The sequence below is a fragment of the Sorghum bicolor genome, chromosome 3 (genome assembly GCF_000003195.3).
Source record: "Sorghum bicolor cultivar BTx623 chromosome 3, Sorghum_bicolor_NCBIv3, whole genome shotgun sequence".
Taxonomy (NCBI): domain Eukaryota; kingdom Viridiplantae; phylum Streptophyta; class Magnoliopsida; order Poales; family Poaceae; genus Sorghum; species Sorghum bicolor.
In genome coordinates this window covers 10,888,683-10,905,695 of record NC_012872.2, presented here as the reverse complement: position 1 = coordinate 10,905,695, position 17,013 = coordinate 10,888,683, and the positions used below count along the sequence as shown (strand labels likewise).

The following is a 17,013-nucleotide window of genomic DNA, read 5'->3' as shown; positions in this document are numbered from 1 at the left end:
TAGAAAACAGCTGTGGGAAAAGCAGAAGGTCGTTTGTTTGGAGGTGTTGTCAAACTGTAGATTGTTTGTGAAATACCTGTGTTTGCCCCTAACTGTCTAGGACATGTTTATATAGAAATTGCTCGAAACATAGTAATTTGTTCTTTAATTTATATGAAAATAAGTATTTAAGCAAAGGTAAAATAATTTAACATAATAGAAAAATATCCATCAAAGTTCGGATACAACAATGTCATCTCTCAACATAACTAGCCTCATCTCGCACTAACCAAAGCATCAGCTATCCTATCACGTATGATATTCATGGATTCATCGCTCTCCCCTTCGTCGGTACCATCTTATTGTGTTTGTGTTCTGCGTTTTGCACATCGAGGAATGTAATCCTCATCAGCATCACACCTGTCGAACTCCTTGTCACGTATTTTGCTATCACGGATGAAGTTATGCAAAGCAAGACAAGCAGTAATGATATGCGTCTGAGTAGTAGCATCAAAACTTGGCATGTCCTTCAAAATACGCCACTTTTGCTTCAAGATTCTAAAACACCTTTCAATGACATTACGAAGGGATGAATGTAAGAAATTGAAAACCTTATACTTTCCTTGAGGAGGCTCTGAACGATTCCGGAATTCTGGTATATGGTAGGTGCTTCCTTTGAAAGATGCAAGATACCCATTTCGGTTTGAATAACCCGAATCCACAAAATAATATTTTCCTAAATAAAATAAGTTAGTAAGGTACATAATAATACAACCGGCTAACATAATACAGGAACAGGAAATGATGAAAAATTTGCCAATGCATGATTGAGGATGCGTGAGTCATGGGCAGATCCCGGCCAACCGATGACCGCAAATGTAAACCTCATATCAAAGTCACAAATAGCTAGCACATTTTGAGAAGTATACCCACGACGGTTTGTGTGGTTAACTGTTTCATCCAATGGCACTATCACTTTAACATGTGACCCATCTATTGCTCCAATTGCTCCTTTGAAGTATGGCCAAAAACGGTTCTCTCTCACCCTTTCATGTTCTGTAGAATAAGTAGGATCTCTTGGCGTAATATTGTCCTTAGCTAACTTGCGCAAACATCTCAATACTTCATGAAACTTGGTGTGAATCGTCCAAAGTGACCGTGTGAATCGATTTTCAGCTTGCGAAAATAATTGCGGTCCTCCAACGATCCATAAAACATAGCTAATGACTCAATAGATGAAACATTCTTGTTTGAGGTCAATCCATAGTTAGAAACTAGCAAGTCATGAAGTTCATTGAAAACCTCAAGGCTCATCCGAAACATCTTGTAAAAATACCTGGGTGTTGACATACACCTCATAACCCATTGGATGCCAGTTTCTGGTGTTTCTCTGTATGCACCTTTTTGCAAATATTTTTCAGCATACGAGTTCCCCGTTCCTCCAACAATGGCTGCATGCTGTGATAGCTCAGCAAGCAACAATAATCCCTTCTGCCCTTTAGCTACAGCTCTCAAGTGGTCATCCATCTACAGAACACAGTAAGGATATGTAAAAAAAATAAAATCTGGAGCAAACACAGGATGCAGGTCAAGACATCTACAGAACACAAATAGATAAATAGATGAGTACAAAGATCACACAAATAGATAAATAGATGAGTACAGAGATCACACAAAATAGATAAATAGATAGAAAGTCATGACATGTACAAGCTGTTGTTCGGTACAGACTACAGTTTGGTTCAACACATATCACAAAAATTATGGTTGAGCATAAGAAAAAAAGTCTAACAAACATGGAAATAGATCACATAAGTTATAGCTAGCACATTTCAAATCAAACTGAGCCTTCCTTCTTGTTCTTCTCCTTCTCATGCTCCCTCAAAATCAAATTGAGCCTTCCATTATTTGTTTCCAGAGAGGTAAAGAACTCTCGAAATTCAGGATTGGCAAGTGCGGACCAAGCTGTGTACATTAGAGCAGTTCCTTCCTCCACACCACATTCTTTCACCATCTTCACAGCCTCTGCAATGGAAGGAATTTGGTTGATGGTAGGAGCAGATGATACTTTAACACTTGTCGAGATCCTCTCGGCTGCGTTTTCTATCTTCAAACAAGTGTTCTTGTACATACGAAAGAATGGACTCTTCTCTTCTCTTCAGCAGCAGTGGAGGTCCCCTTGCGTTTCCTTTTGCCTTGGTTGACTGTCTTTTCCTTCTCTTTTGTAGGTTTTGGTACCTCAGCCACATCCTCATCACTTGTATCATCGGAGGATATATCTCCAGGACAGGTTGCAGTAGACCCATCAACATGTGCCTTGCCAAAAATGACATGCATATCTTCAAGAAACTTTGGTCCATGCTTTCGAAACTTCACATGACTGCATTTGATTCCTTTCTCAGAATTGTTGCATCTCTGAAATTAAAAGAAAAAATTAGAAAGGCACAGCAAAAACAAACAAATGACAAAATATTTACAATGGCAGTACAATACTTACAGCAAGGTGTTCATCCCACCATTCCTTCGGGCAGTCAACAGTTTTGTTCTCTACATCCCATCCAAGCCCAGTGGCAAAATTCTTGAACTCCATAAACATTGTATATTCCTTCTTCAAGATATCTAACTTGTTCTTCAATTGTTTTTTTTCGTTTATTACCGGATTTATCTCCAAACTTGGAAACAACGTTCTTCCAACCAGTAGCAGTGAAAATTCCCATCGGCCTATTGCCAACATCTATTTCTTCTTTGCAGGCGTCAAACAAATTTCTCAAAAAACGATCACTCCAATCTGCCTTGTCACCCATACTTGAACCAAACAAAAAAATTTCAATCTAAAATTAGGACAATATCAGATGCATACAAAAATCGGTTTTCAAATCTTGACAGTTTTGAAGTCCTTGCTTCCTTGAACTTATAGTAATCTAATGGTAGATCAATCACTCCTAGAAATTTGTGATATCCTACTTTCTCAAATCTATTTGAAATTCACTGAAAGATCTATTCAAACACTAATGGAACCCACTAATGCACTATCAAGCTCCAACTCCTTTTACTGAAGCAAATCTTGACGTTTTTTAGGCTTCAAACATCATAGCTAAACAGGGCAGAGGGGATTAGACATCACAATCCAAAAGGGAAGAGGAAATTGGACATACCTTGCAGGTTCGTCGCTGGCAACGCCCTCGGCTTAGGTTGGCGACCTGGAGCCCTTGGAGAGTGTTGGTGAAAGCCCAAGTTTGGTTTTGGTAATTAATGACACCAAGTTGCTAATGCCTTGTGTTTAAGTGATTTGAGTTAGGCATAGCAACACATGTGATGAAGGTGCATGGTGGCATGGAAAGGTGGCCACATGATTACAAAGAAATGAAGCATGATGTGGAGATCATGATGATAGACGAGGAGCAAAGTTATCAAGGCAAATGTATAAACATAGGGTTTTACTTTTGCCGGTCTAAGATGAGTAGAGAAGTGTTTGACCGGGTTTAGGATAGATAGCCGACTATCAAGAGGGGAAATCACGGTCATCTCTCGAATCAAGTGCTACTAGGTCCATGTCTTGAGCATATGCATTAGGATCTAGTAAAGTGCTAACTTAACTCCTTTGGTGAAAATGTTTGTGAAAAGCTAACACATATGCACCTTGGTGGTGGACGCTTGTTGGTGTTAGCACATTTGCAAAGGAGGTGAAGTTCCTAGGGTTGAGAGGGGTTTGGGTCGGCGGGATTCGGCGCTTTTGAGAAAAATAAGTGTATACTTTCTATTGCGTCGGTGAAAAATTGGGTGAAGTCGTGGGAGTGTTTCTCACTGAGAAACACCCACCGGACGCTATGTGAGTGCGTCCGGTGAGGTCGTCTGCGGTTAGAGTGACTGGGTGCCTAGGGTTAGGCACCGGACGCTAGCACCGGACTCACAGGGTAGCGTCCGGTCCTATACCTAGGGAGGTCCAAAAGGTGAACAGGTCACCAGACGCTTTTTGAGAAAAATAAGTGTATATTTTCTATTGCGCCGGTGGAAAATTTTGGAGAAGTCGCGGGAGTGTTTCTCAGTTGGAAACACTCACCGGACGCTCAGTGCGGAGGCACCGGACGCTGGCCCGAGCGTCCGGTGTGCTGTTAGAGCTTGACTCTGTTAGGGTTGAGCACCGAACGCACTCTGGTAGCGTCCGGTGGTTAGCGTCCGGTGTGAGGGGTTTTTGCAACCCTCTCTGCGCACGAGTCCGGTGAGCACCGGACCGTCCGGTGCCTAGCGTCCGGTGAGGTCGCGAGTTTGACAAACTCTCTGCGCATGAGTCCGGTGTGCACCGGACGCGTCTGTGTGGACCTGCAGAGCGTCCGGTGATCCGCAGGTGACCGTTAGGATCTGACACACGAGATTTAGGAGGGACACGTGGCCAACTCCAGTGCACCAGACGCAGGGAGTCGAGCGTCCGGTGCTCACTTAGTAGCGTCCGGTGCCCCCGTTTTTAGCCCAGTGAAAAACAGCCAACGGCTAGTTTCTTTGAGGGGCTTATAAATAGAAGGTGGCCGGCTTTGGGAGGTCAACTCTTGCACATTTGATTACTTGAGGCATACATTGAGCTAGAGAACACTCCCTCCACTCATCTCCTTGCTTGATTGCTCATCCTAGTGAGATTGAGTGAGATTCAAGTGCATTGCTTTGAGAGTTGCATTTAGTGGCACTTGTTCCTTGAGTTTGCTGCGGATTTCTTGTTACTCTTGGGTGTTAGAATAGCTTCGATTTTTGTTTTACTAATCAACTTGTCTAGTTGAAGTTTGTAGAAAATTTAAATAGGCTATTCACCCCTCCCCCTCTAGCCATTTGGACCTTTCAGTTGGGACATGTCATGTTCGCATAGGCCAAGTCCCTAGAAGAGGCCCAACTCAAGCCATTGGAGTGGCATGTAAAATCCACCCCCACAGGGGGTCGCTTGTAAATTTCCACTTGCCTATATAATGCCATGATCATGAGGGCAAGGGGGGCTCTCTTCACTCTCCCACTATTTTCTCGCAAAACCCTAGCTGCCGCCTCACTCTCCCCCCTCACCTGTTGGAGCCTTCGACGACAGACCTTCTCCGTAGAATCTCCGTGCTAGACCATTGTTATGTAGCCTTCTTTGCGCAGCCTCTGTCATGGAGCCTTCTCCACGAAGCCCTTATAGAGAACAATCAACAAACCTTCATCTGAGGCTCTTGTTCCACGCCTTCGTCCTGGACCTTCGTCGAGAACCTTCTCTGGCCAGGCCTTCGTCCTAGACCTTCGTCGAGAACCTTCTCTGGCAAGGCCTTCGTCCTAGACCTTCGTTGAGAACACTCTCCAGCAGTGCCTATATCCTGGACCTTCGTCGAGAACCTTCTCTGGCCAGGCCTTCGTCCTAGACATTCGTCGAGAACCTTCTCTGGCCAGGCCTTCGTCCTAGACCTTCGTCGAGAACCTTCTCCGCCAGGCCTTTGTCCTATACCTTCGTCGAGAACCTTCTCCGGCCAGGCCTTCGTCCTAGACCTTCGTCGAGAACCTTCTCCAGCCAGGCCTTCATCCTGGACCTTCGTGGAGAACCTTCTCCGGCCAGGCCTTCATCCCAAACATTCGTCGAGAACCTTCTCCAGCCAGGCCTTCATCCTGGACCTTCGTCGAGAACCTTCTCCAGCCACGCCTTCGTCCTAGACCTTCGTCGAGAACCATCTCTAGCCAGGCCTTCATCCTGGACCTTCGTCGAGAACCTTCTCCAGCCAGACCTTTGTCCCGGACCTTCATCGAGAACCTTCTCTAGCCAAGCCTTCGTCCTGAACCTTCACCGAGGGACCTTCTTCAGCTAGCAATCCTCGAGGAGCCTCCACCTCTCAACCCTGTTCGGGACGCTTGTCCCAACAGGGAGGCGGTTGTCGTCGGGCAGAGACGTGGCCTGCGCGTCGGAGCAGCTTCAGTCACGGCCGGGATCTCAAGCGGAGATGCGGCCTGCGAGTCGGAGCAGCTTCGATCGCGGACAGAGGATCTCAGGTGGGGAGGCGGCCTTCGTCGAGCAGCTTCGGTCGCGGGTGGGGAGGCGGCCTTCGTCGAGCCTCAGGCAACGGTGGCGGCGGAGGAACCCTAGCCACTAGTCGCGGCCATGCGAGTGGTCGGGTGGGTACGGAGGCGTCGGGCGGAAGCAGAAGAGGGGAATAGAAGCCACCGAAACATTTTTTCCTTTTCATAACCTGTGGCAGTGGGTAATTTTCTCCAACTTGGTCATTCAAAAGCCGATGAAAGCAAGGGGGAGGTGCTTTTGAAATTATACTGTAGTAAAAGTTGCTTTTGGGTAAAAGTATATGTGGCTTTTGGACCCTTTGGTTGACTTTTGGCTTTTGCGAAAGCAAAAGCAGGTTGAAAAGTCCAACCAAAGGGACCCTAAGTTGCACCAGCTGGAGGATGGAAACGTACTCTGAGTTTTTGTTTCGGGAACTTTGCTTATTCGCAAAATGGGAACCTAGACCTTGTTTACTTCATCCAAAAACTTTAAAAAAATTAAGATTCTCCATTATGTCAAATTTTATAACACATACATGGAACATTAAATATAGATAAAAATAACTAATTGTACGACTTGTCTATAATTTATGTGATGAATCTTTTAAGCCAAATTAGTTCATGGTTGGACAATATTTTTTTATGAAACCGGAGGGGTAGCCCCTACTTGTTAATATATATTAATTAATAGCAGAAAAATATGTGTCCAAACAATAGAATTCAATAAACGAAAAAGGATAGGAAAAATTAAGAAGAACACAATTGGTGCTCTAGCAATTCTTCTATAAGAGGGAAATATTTTTTCTTCGCTCTATGGATAATCAGAGAAAACTCTTTTTTGAAAAATGCCCTATAATTTGATATAGATGGCTGAATTCTTTGGAATATATATGGTCATTCCTTGAGACCCAAATGCTCCAACTCATTAGTATGACGATTTTCATTAGTGGGACAGATTCAAGATCAAAATCAACATGTCGACTTCTGAGTTTGATCAGGAGAACGTCATCCCCGTGACGGAAGCCAATCTCAAGGATGAGCAGAAGCAAGCTATTGCTAAAGCTATGGAGGATTACAAGCAGCAATGCCTGAGGTCCTTTAGCATGAACAGGAGCGGCGAAGTAATCCAGAAAGATGCACTGCCGGCACCACGGCAGGTTACTTTTGAAGCTAATCCTGGTAAACTTCAAGAGATGGTTGATAGTGCTATCAACCGAGCTCTGATCAACCAAGCTGGTGTACTGTCCAATACGGTTTTCAACGCCGTGGCTAGAACTTTCAAGGAAGGACAATTACCACCAGATTATGTGGGCCCCTCTCATCATCAGCCAGGGGCACCGGTGGTTACAGCTCCATCGGCTGCTACAGCCGCTGCGGGTACACAGACTACTGTTCCTCCAAGTACGCTGGGAGTTACTAATACGCAATCCATGCCGATGACAACTAATCCACCGACTTCGGATGAGCAGATTAGGCTCACCACAGATTTATTGGCATCGGCAATGTCAGGACCGGTCCCTCCTCCTAACTGGTGGGGTTTCGGTATGCCCCCAGAATACATGAAGACACCTGGCACATCTCAGGCAACTGATATGAGAGGCAAAACTCCTATGGCATCAGCGCCTCTAAATATGCTGATGAACCAGAGTCCCCAGTATACTACAACTACTACTGCAAGACCTCACACTGGGAATTCTCAAGCTCCGACGTTCTAGATGCCTAACGCATCGGCAGACTCAATGCTGATGCAACAGAGGTTTATGACTCAGCCAGGGTATGTCAATTCAATGATGATGCCCAATTACCAGTCATCGGCAGGACCTATGCCGATGAATGCTAATAGTGGATGGCTCAGGCAGCAAGTCTTCCCGCAAACGCCCCAACCGAATCATCAGGCTACAGGGTTCCAGCAAGGCCAGATCTACCCAGGGTTCCATAATCAGGGACTACCCAACCAGCAGATGAATCTTGGGCAGCAAATCGGCGGACAGCAGATCGGCGCACAGCAGTTTGGTGGTCAGCAAGCGGGTGGACAAATGATCAACCCAATGTTCCATGCAGATCGTACGCCGCACAGACACGTGGAGGCTTACCAGCAGGTGTCGGATCCGCAACCGCCTCATCGGCAAGATGCCAATGCCTATTGGGCCGATAAGATTGCTGAAGTGATGAGAGATCAATTTGGGGTAAAACTTAAAGTCAACACTTACTCTTATCGGACACCGTATCCTCCCGCATATGATTTAATCCCGCTTCCAAATCGGTACAAAGTGCCGGATTTTACCAAGTTTTCTGGGCAGGATGACACGTCAACCATGGAGCACGTCAACAGGTTCATCATCCAGTGCGGGGAGGCTGGTAACAGGGACGAGTTAAGGGTTCGCTTATTCTCGTCGTCATTGTCTGGATCGGCTTTCACCTGGTTTATATCATTACCTCCCAACTCAGTGATTACCTGGGCCGATCTGGAGAAACAATTCCACAAGTACTTCTTTTCTGGGGTCCATGAGAAGATCACTGATCTGGTCAAAATGAGGCAACGCAATGATGAATCGGTTGAAGGTTTTGTACAGAGGATACGAGAGGTCAAGAATAAATGCTATAGCCTGGTTCTGGATGATCGGCAGCTAGCCGATTTGGCTTTCCAGGGTTTGTTGCCACATATCAGGGACAAGTATGCGTCTCAGGAGTTTGAAAGTTTATGCCATTTGGTGCAGAGAATTTCTGATCAAGATATCAAGCCTTTCGAACCCAAGAGAGCATGGAATAAAAAGGTGTCGTTCGTTGATGAAGCAACAAGCTCGGACTCTGATGAAGAGCCAGTTATCGGCTTGGCAGAATGGGTGAAAAATAAGAATCCGATGTCTTGCCCTTTTGGACATAAAGAGCCAGAGAAGTTCGCGTTTGACACTACTAAGGCCGATAGGATATTTGACTTTTTACTTCAGGAGGGTCAGATCAAACTGTCACCTAATCATGTGATCCCATCGGTTGAAGAATTGAAAAGGATGAAATATTGCAAGTGGCACAATGCAACTTCTCACGACACTAATGAGTGCAAGGTTTTTAGACAGCAGCTGCAATCGGCTATAGAATCTGGAAGGATTAAATTTGACAGTTACAAGACCTAGAAGCCGATGAAGATTGATCAACATCCTTTCCCAATGAACATGTTGGATGCTAAGGGAAAGGCCAAGGTCTTGACGTCAGGAGCAGCTGAAAGAAGTGCATCGGTGGATCCTCAGCATCAGATCACTACTGCCGATGCCAAAGGAAAAGGCTTGGTCCAGGAGGGAGCTAACTCAGGAAGGTCTCCCCGTTCTGGTATTGTGATAACGCACAGGAGGCTTCGGGAGACTTGGCAGCAACGTGAAGATCGGTACCGGTGCCAGCAAGAGAATTATCGTCGGGAAGAGGAAAGACGCCGACAGGAATGGAATCGGCATAGGGATCACTGGAATTGCCCGTTCTTCATTCACTGTTGGGAGGAAAATATCAAGCTTCCCACTGTCAGGGATTGCCCTGAGTGCAACGGATATGATCGGTATGATAGATCCGATCGGCGCTATCACGACGACAATCGGCGATCTAATGGGCCGATTAGAGGAAGAGCGTCCGTTCACGATCGGCTGGGGGGCAGGCTCAGCGTGCACAACAGGCTTGGCGATCGTATTCAATATTTTCCCAAGAACCAGGAAGAACTCGAAGAGATGGCTAATGCACGGGTTTCCGACGAGTTCATATTTTGCAGGGATGCCAACACGTATCGGATGGAATCAAGGGAAAATCGTCGCCCGGCGGGTAGGCAGCAGCAACTTCCTCCATGGTGTCCAGAGGGATTGACCAGGACGCAGAAAAGAAGGCTGCAGCGTGAAAGGCGAGAAGAGTTAAGCAAAGGAGAGAACTCTGAACAGTCTGGGGATCAGCAACAACCAGATCCTAAGGGGAAAGGTCCATCGGCAGATGTCAACATGGTCTTTATGTTGCCGATGGAGTTCCTTGCGCCATCCAGTGATGATGAGTTGGAATTTTCCAACCAGATAGCTCAGTTGGCTCTGGATCCGATGACGGCTATCTTCGAGAAGCCTGCCGATGTTGAAAGGCAGCACCTCAAGGCCCTATTTGTTAAAGGAAAAGTGGATGGTCAGCCGATGATCAAGATTCTGGTTGAGCCGCTATTAATATCATGCCATATGCAGTGTATCGAAAGCTTGGAAAAGGGGATCAGGATTTGACCAAGACCGATATGATGCTTAAAGACTTTGAAGGGAATGTGTCTCTGGTCAAGGGGGCAATATGCGTAGAGTTGACCATCGGCAGTAAAACCTTGCCGACGACCTTCTTCGTGATCAGTGGAAAGGGTGCTTACAATTTACTGTTGGGAAGAGACTGGATTCATGCTAATTGTTGCATCCCGTCTACAATGCACCAATGCTTGGTCCAGTGGGTAGGGGACAAGATTGAAATTGTCCCAGGAGATTCTTCTTATGTCATCGCATCGGCAGAGGCAGACACCTATGAAAGGACTAGGTGTATTTCAGGAGAAATTTGGGAAAAGGATTTTCTCAAGGTTGCCGATTACGAGATTCCACCGATCCAAGCAGTCGGTTCTGATGAAGGTTTTTAATGGATAGGTTCGCCGATGATGGAAAGTTAGGCCAGGGATTCACATCGGCCGATGATCTAGTAGAAGTAGATATAGGTAGTGGTGATAAGCCTAGACCCACTTTTATTAGTGCTAAGTTAGATTCTGAGTGTAAGCAACAGTTAACTGATTTGTTAAAGGAATATAAAGATTGCTTTGCTTGGGATTATACTGAGATGCCTCGTTTGGACCGATCAATTGTTGAACATCGGTTACCCATCAAGTCTGGATTTCGGCCACATCAGCAACCGGCTCGCCGATGTAATCCTAATATTCTCCCTGATATTAAGGCCGAGATAACCAAACTTATTGAAGCCAAGTTTATTCGGCAGTGTCGGTATGCCGAGTGGATTTCCAATGTTGTTCCGGTCTACAAGAAGAACGGGAAGCTTTGGGTCTGCATTAATTTCAGGAATCTTAACAAAGCTACACCGATGGATGGATACCCAATGCGAGTTGCCGATCTGCTGGTTGACGCTGCGGCTGGGCATCGGATTATTAGCTTTATAGATGGCAATGCCGGATACAACCAAATATTCATGGCCGAAGAGGATATTCCGAAGACCGCGTTCAGGTGCCCTGGTCATGTTGGATTATTTGAGTGGATAGTCATGACCTTCGGCTTAAAGAATGCTGGTGCTACTTATCAAAGGGCAATGAATTTTATATTTCATGAGTTCATCGGCAAGTTGGTGGAGATTTATATTGATGATGTGGTGGTAAAATCTGGAGACTTCACAAAGCATATTGCTGATTTACGAAAGGTGTTGGAGTGCACAAGGAAGCATGGTTTGAAAATGAATCCCCATAAGTGTGCATTTGGTGTATCGGCAGGACAATTTCTTGGTTTTATGGTGCACCAAAGGGGGATTGAAATTAGTCAGAGATCTATTGATGCCATCAATAAGATAGTGGCCCCTACCAACAAGACCGAACTTCAGTCCTTGATCGGCAAGGTAAATTTTATCAGAAGGTTTATATTTAATTTGTCTGGTAAAATTCGTGCTTTCAGTCCTCTTTTGAAGTTAAGGGCCGATCAAGGGTTTGTCTGGGGGAAGGAGCAACAGTTGGCTCTAGACGAAATCAAGGACTATTTAGTGAATCCTCCAGTTCTAATTCCGCCTCAGCAAGGGAAGCCCTTCAGATTGTATTTGTCTACCGATGGGATGGTCATCGGTTCGGCTTTAATTCAAGAATTTGAAGGGAAGGAGCGTGTGATTTATTACTTAAGCAGGAGGTTGATTGATGCTGAGACCAGGTATTCGGCTATTGAGAAACTGTGTCTGTGCTTATATTTCTCTTGTATCAAGTTAAGGCACTACTTGTTATCGGCCGAATGCACTGTTATTTGCAAGGATGATGTAGTCCGGTACATGCTATCCATGTCGATTATGAGTGGCAGGATCGGTAAATAGATTTTGGCGCTGTCGGAGTTCGATCTGCGTTATGAATCGGCTAAGGCAGTTAAAGGGCAGGTTATGGCTGATTTTGTGACTCAACATTGTGGTACAGTGGAGGCTTTGGAAATTGTACCTTGGACGCTTTTCTTTGATGGATCTATGTGTGACCGGGGGGCAGGAATCGATATAGTATTAATTTCCCCTCGGGGAAGGAAGTATGACTTTTCCTTGCCGATTGTTGCCACGTCGACGAATAATCAGGCTGAGTATCAAGCTTTGATAAAAGGATTGGAATTGTTAAGAGAAGTTCATGCTGATGCTGTTGAGATCTTCAGAGATTCTATGCTGGTTATAAATCAATTGGCTGGAAGCTATGAATGCCGAAGTGAAGTTCTCATAACTTATTACGAGCGGAGTATGCAATTGTTGAAGGAATTCAAGGATTTCCAATTAGAGTATGTTCCTCGATTGCATAATGAAGAAGCCAATCGGTTGGCTCAGCATGCTTTGGGATATCAGCCTATGGTTAATGCAATATCGGCAATTGGTGCCGATGATTGGAGAAAAGAAATCGTTGATTATTTGAAAGATCCATCTAAGAAAGTCGAAAGACGAGTTCGGTTTCAGGCCACAAAGTATGTGCTCCTCAAAGATGAATTGTATTATCGAACTATTGATGGGATTCTTCTCCGATGCTTAGGTGATGATGAAGCTAAAAGTTTGATGGGAGAAATCCATGAAGGGGTATGTGGAGCACATCAGTCGGCTTTTAAGATGAAGTGGATGATTAGGAGAAACGGGTATTATTGGCCAACCATACTTGAGGATTGCTTTAAATATTTCAAGGGATGTCAAGAATGTCAGAAATTTGGCAACATTCAAAGAGCACCCGCATCGGCCATGAATCCTATTATTAAACCTTGGCCGTTCCGGGGATGGGCTATTGACTTAATCGGTCAGATTTATCCGCCATCTAGCAAAGGGCATAAGTTTATCTTGGTTGCTACCGATTATTTCACCAAGTGGGTTGAGGCTATTCCTTTGAAGAAAGTTACCTCGGCCAATATGATTGATTTTGTGAAGGAGCACATTATTTACCGATTTGGGATTCCTCAAACAATTACTACCGATCAGGGTACTATGTTCACATCGGGGGAGTTTGATGAATTTGCAATCGGTATGGGAATTAAGGTGTTAAACTCTTCTCCTTATTATGCTCAAGCTAATGGGCAGGCCGAGGCATCTAACAAGGGAATTATCAAGCTTATCAAATGAAAAATTGAAGAGAATCCTAAGCGGTGGCACACAATGTTAAATGAAGCTTTATGGTCCTATCAAATGGCTTGTCATGGATCAACCAAGGTTTCGCCTTATCAGTTGGTGTATGGACATGATGCAGTGTTGCCTTGGGAAATTAAGGCTGGATCTAGGTGACTATCTTTTCAAGATCAATTGGCTGCCGATGATTATGCTACTTTGATGACCGATGAGTTAGATGATCTAGCAGGACATCGGTTAAAGGCTTTAATGAGTATAGAAGAAAATAAGAAGAGAGTTGCTAGATGGTACGATAAGAAAGTAAAGGCTAAGGAATTTGCCAATGGAGACTTGGTATGGAAGTTGGATTTGCCGATCGGGACTAAAAGTTCAAAATTTGGGAAGTGGTCTCCCAATTGGGAGGGTCCCTATCGGATAAGTCGGTCGGCTCCTGGTAATGCCTATATTCTAGAAACCCTCGAAGGAGTTGAATTTCTCAGAGCATTAAATGGCAAATATTTGAAGAAGTAATGCCCAAGTATATGGGTCGATGCATAAAAGTTTAAATGCCGATAACACTCCTATCGCCTGGATTGAAATGTGTCTGGGGCCGGACTTAATGTTTTAAAAGATGCCGATAACAGTTCTATCGGCTAGACTAAATATCAAGGGAGCTGGAAAGTAGAGTGGAGCGAGTATCTTGCCGATGAAAGACTCACGTGTTTAGCAGCGCTTGGATGGCCGATATGGTACGCAGGCGGATTTGGTTGGCTGCTTCTATCTCTTTGACATCTTCATCGGCAGAACCTTCTATCGGCTTCAGCTTCTTCTTGAACTGCAGTGCTTTGCGACCATGGGCGTTTCGCTCTTGCTCAAGGAGCTTGATGATCTCTGGCAGTTGACTCTCTTCTTGTTGGGCTTGGGATAGGGCATCCTCCACTTGCTTGAGTTCTGCCAATAGGGCTTCTCTTTTTGCCGATAGATCAGAGATTTTCTGCTTCAGCGCGTCTCCTGAGGACTTCAAGATGCCGATGTTCTTGTGCTTCTCATCGGTCAGGAGCTTTTCTTTCATCATCTCCTCGGAAAGACGAGTCTGAGCGGTTCTGTCGGCAAGGCGCTGGGCGGCCCTCTGGTACTGCAGTTGACGGCTCTCCAGGTGTGCTGCTTGAAAGAGGATTTCTTCGGCATCGGTGGGGATGTGGCCTCTCAGAGTCTTGAATAAGGTCTTGGCCGGGTCGGAATCATCAACTAGCTGGGCTGTGTCTTGGTGGAGGAGAGCCGATAATTCTTCCAGCTTTGCCCTGACTTCTGTCGATGTGATCACAAGTGCCCAAGAAGAGCTTGCCTCTTCACCTTCATCCTCGGAGATGTCGATGGCGAAAGAGAACAAGCTGTCAGGAGAGTCCTGCTCCTAAAAAAAGAGAGAGAAAAAAGAAAAAAAAAGAGAAATAAAACAAGTTATTCTGTGGCCAGGTATTGATAAATGATGTAAACAGGGGTTGGATAACTTACTTGTTTCAGGGTAATATCCCGCCTCTGACTCGAAGATGCCGATGGAGCCACAGGTTGATCGGCTAGAGTTGCCGATGGAACTATATCAGCTAAAAATTAACGGAAGGGGTTATAAGGTTGGGAAAATAAGTTCATCGGCAGTAATATTATAAAAGTGTGTTACCTTGAGGAAGAGCAGTACTTGTCTGGATGGAAGAGACCACCGATGCTATAATGGAACCTGCTGGATCGGTGGTTCGTTCATGCACATCAGCTGATGTGTCTTCTGGTTGAGGTACTTCTGGTTGAGGCCTTTCTGGTTGGGGTTCTTCCACTTGTGGTGCTTCTTGCATTGGAGGGGGAGATGGTACTTGTTGCGTCTGTGTTTCTGGAGGAGAAGGAGAAGATTCTACCTGAATTGGAGATACCGGGGGAGGAGGAGGCGTTGCTATTCTCTGGCGCTTCGTTTGTGCTCTGGTACTCTTGGTACCTTTTCTTTTCAGCTGACTGGACTGAGGGGCATCGGTACTCTTACTTCTGGTCCTTACCGATGCGCTGGTGTGCTGATACAGAAATGGAGATTCGTAAGTACAAGTGCAACAGATATAAGAGTGAGATCGGTATGAAAAATTTGAAAATGTACCTTGAACGCCTGTGCCAAGGTAGAGGCAGCTACCGATGGGGATATTTGAGTTCTCTTGGTGGTGACTTTCTTGAGGCGTACACCTCGGTGCATGATGGCGGCCAGAGTAGAAGCGTTATTGCCGATTGAAGAGATTGGACCTGGTGGAAATAAGTTAATCGGCTTGCCACTCCTACTAACCGATAGAGGGGTGTTGTCAACCTGCAAGATGATACAAAGGTGAATCACCGATGGAATTAAAATTGAGAAAATTGAAACATCGTTTGAAGACACTTACAATATTAGCGGGGATTTCGTACTCGGGATCGATCATACCGCGATACGTAAGAGCCGATCTGCAGAACAGATGCTCCTTCCATTCTGTCCACCATTGCTTGTACGCCTGAGTGATGAAGGCGGCTGGAACCCACTCTGACAAGTTTGCATCTGTATCGGCACTTGATGGCAGTTGGGCTACTCGAATCCATTCAAGGAGGCTAGTGATGGTTTCCCTGGGTTTTATCACATCGGCATAACAGAGTCCAATCGGCAGTTGGCCGAAATCTAATTGACGAGCTAGTGCCGATGGATTGTAAAACTCATAGGTCTGAATGGAGGTTTTCCCACTGCCAAAGAAATTCACTGGTATAGCTCTGGGGGTGATCAGTGCCATCATCACTTCATGATCCTTGTTGAGAGCGTCATTGAACGGGTTGAAAACCAGAGGAAACATGGTGTTTGGATCATCATAAGGCAACCATGCTCGCTGCTCTCTGGTCAAACCTTCGTACAAAGTTTGGAAGAATCGGCTGACCTGATCTGGATTACCTCCTGTACCAGGCAAAGCTATGACAGCCTCGCCGAAGTTTAGAGGGGGGCGTGTTGCCGATTCTTCTTCACCCAGTTCATGATTCTCAGCTATATCTCTGGGGAAACGCTGTGCGAAGAGGTCAAACTCAAGGCGCCGGTGCATGTGGAGGCTGAGCCACATATTGATGAATCACCAGGGACCTCCCAGGTTGCCGATGGAATGGCCGAGCAGGAGTTTCTTAGCCACCTGGTGGAGGAGATGATAGGTAGCACCAAGCAAATATCGGCCGAGGGGAAATCGGCCACCGTTAGCCAGTTTCTCTGCTGCCGATAGATAGACAGAAGTTGGTCCTGCCGATCGGCCACAGAATACGAACTTGTCCAGCCACATGTTAAGAAAGGTGGTTTGTTCCTTTATGTTGACGGGTCTCGTCCTACGGTATTTTTGAATGTACCCCGACCAGCCGCCGATGGAGCGAGTTTCCACTTTGGCACTAGGTGCGGTGTCGAAAAAGTGGGTGCTGTCGGTAGAGGATACATCTAGGCCGGTGAGCATAACTACATCGACAAGAGTAGGGGAAGCAGGGTCGTGGCCAAAGATGAAAGCATTCAAGGTATCTGACCAGAAGTATGATGCGGCTATCAACAGTGATTCGTTCATGTGCATATCGGCAATGCATATCGGCAATGGACAATCTGATTCATCGATCCAGTTTTCTCTCACCCCATTGGACTTCGTTTGAGTGGCTGACTCTCAAAAACCAATTCTTCCATCCTACGGTAGGACTGGTCCAGGAGCGAAAGCTATC

General features: G+C 45.6%; 1 pseudogene; it reads right to left on the bottom strand.

Annotated features, from left to right (window-relative positions):
• Positions 1,817-2,783, bottom strand: LOC8074496 (annotated as a pseudogene).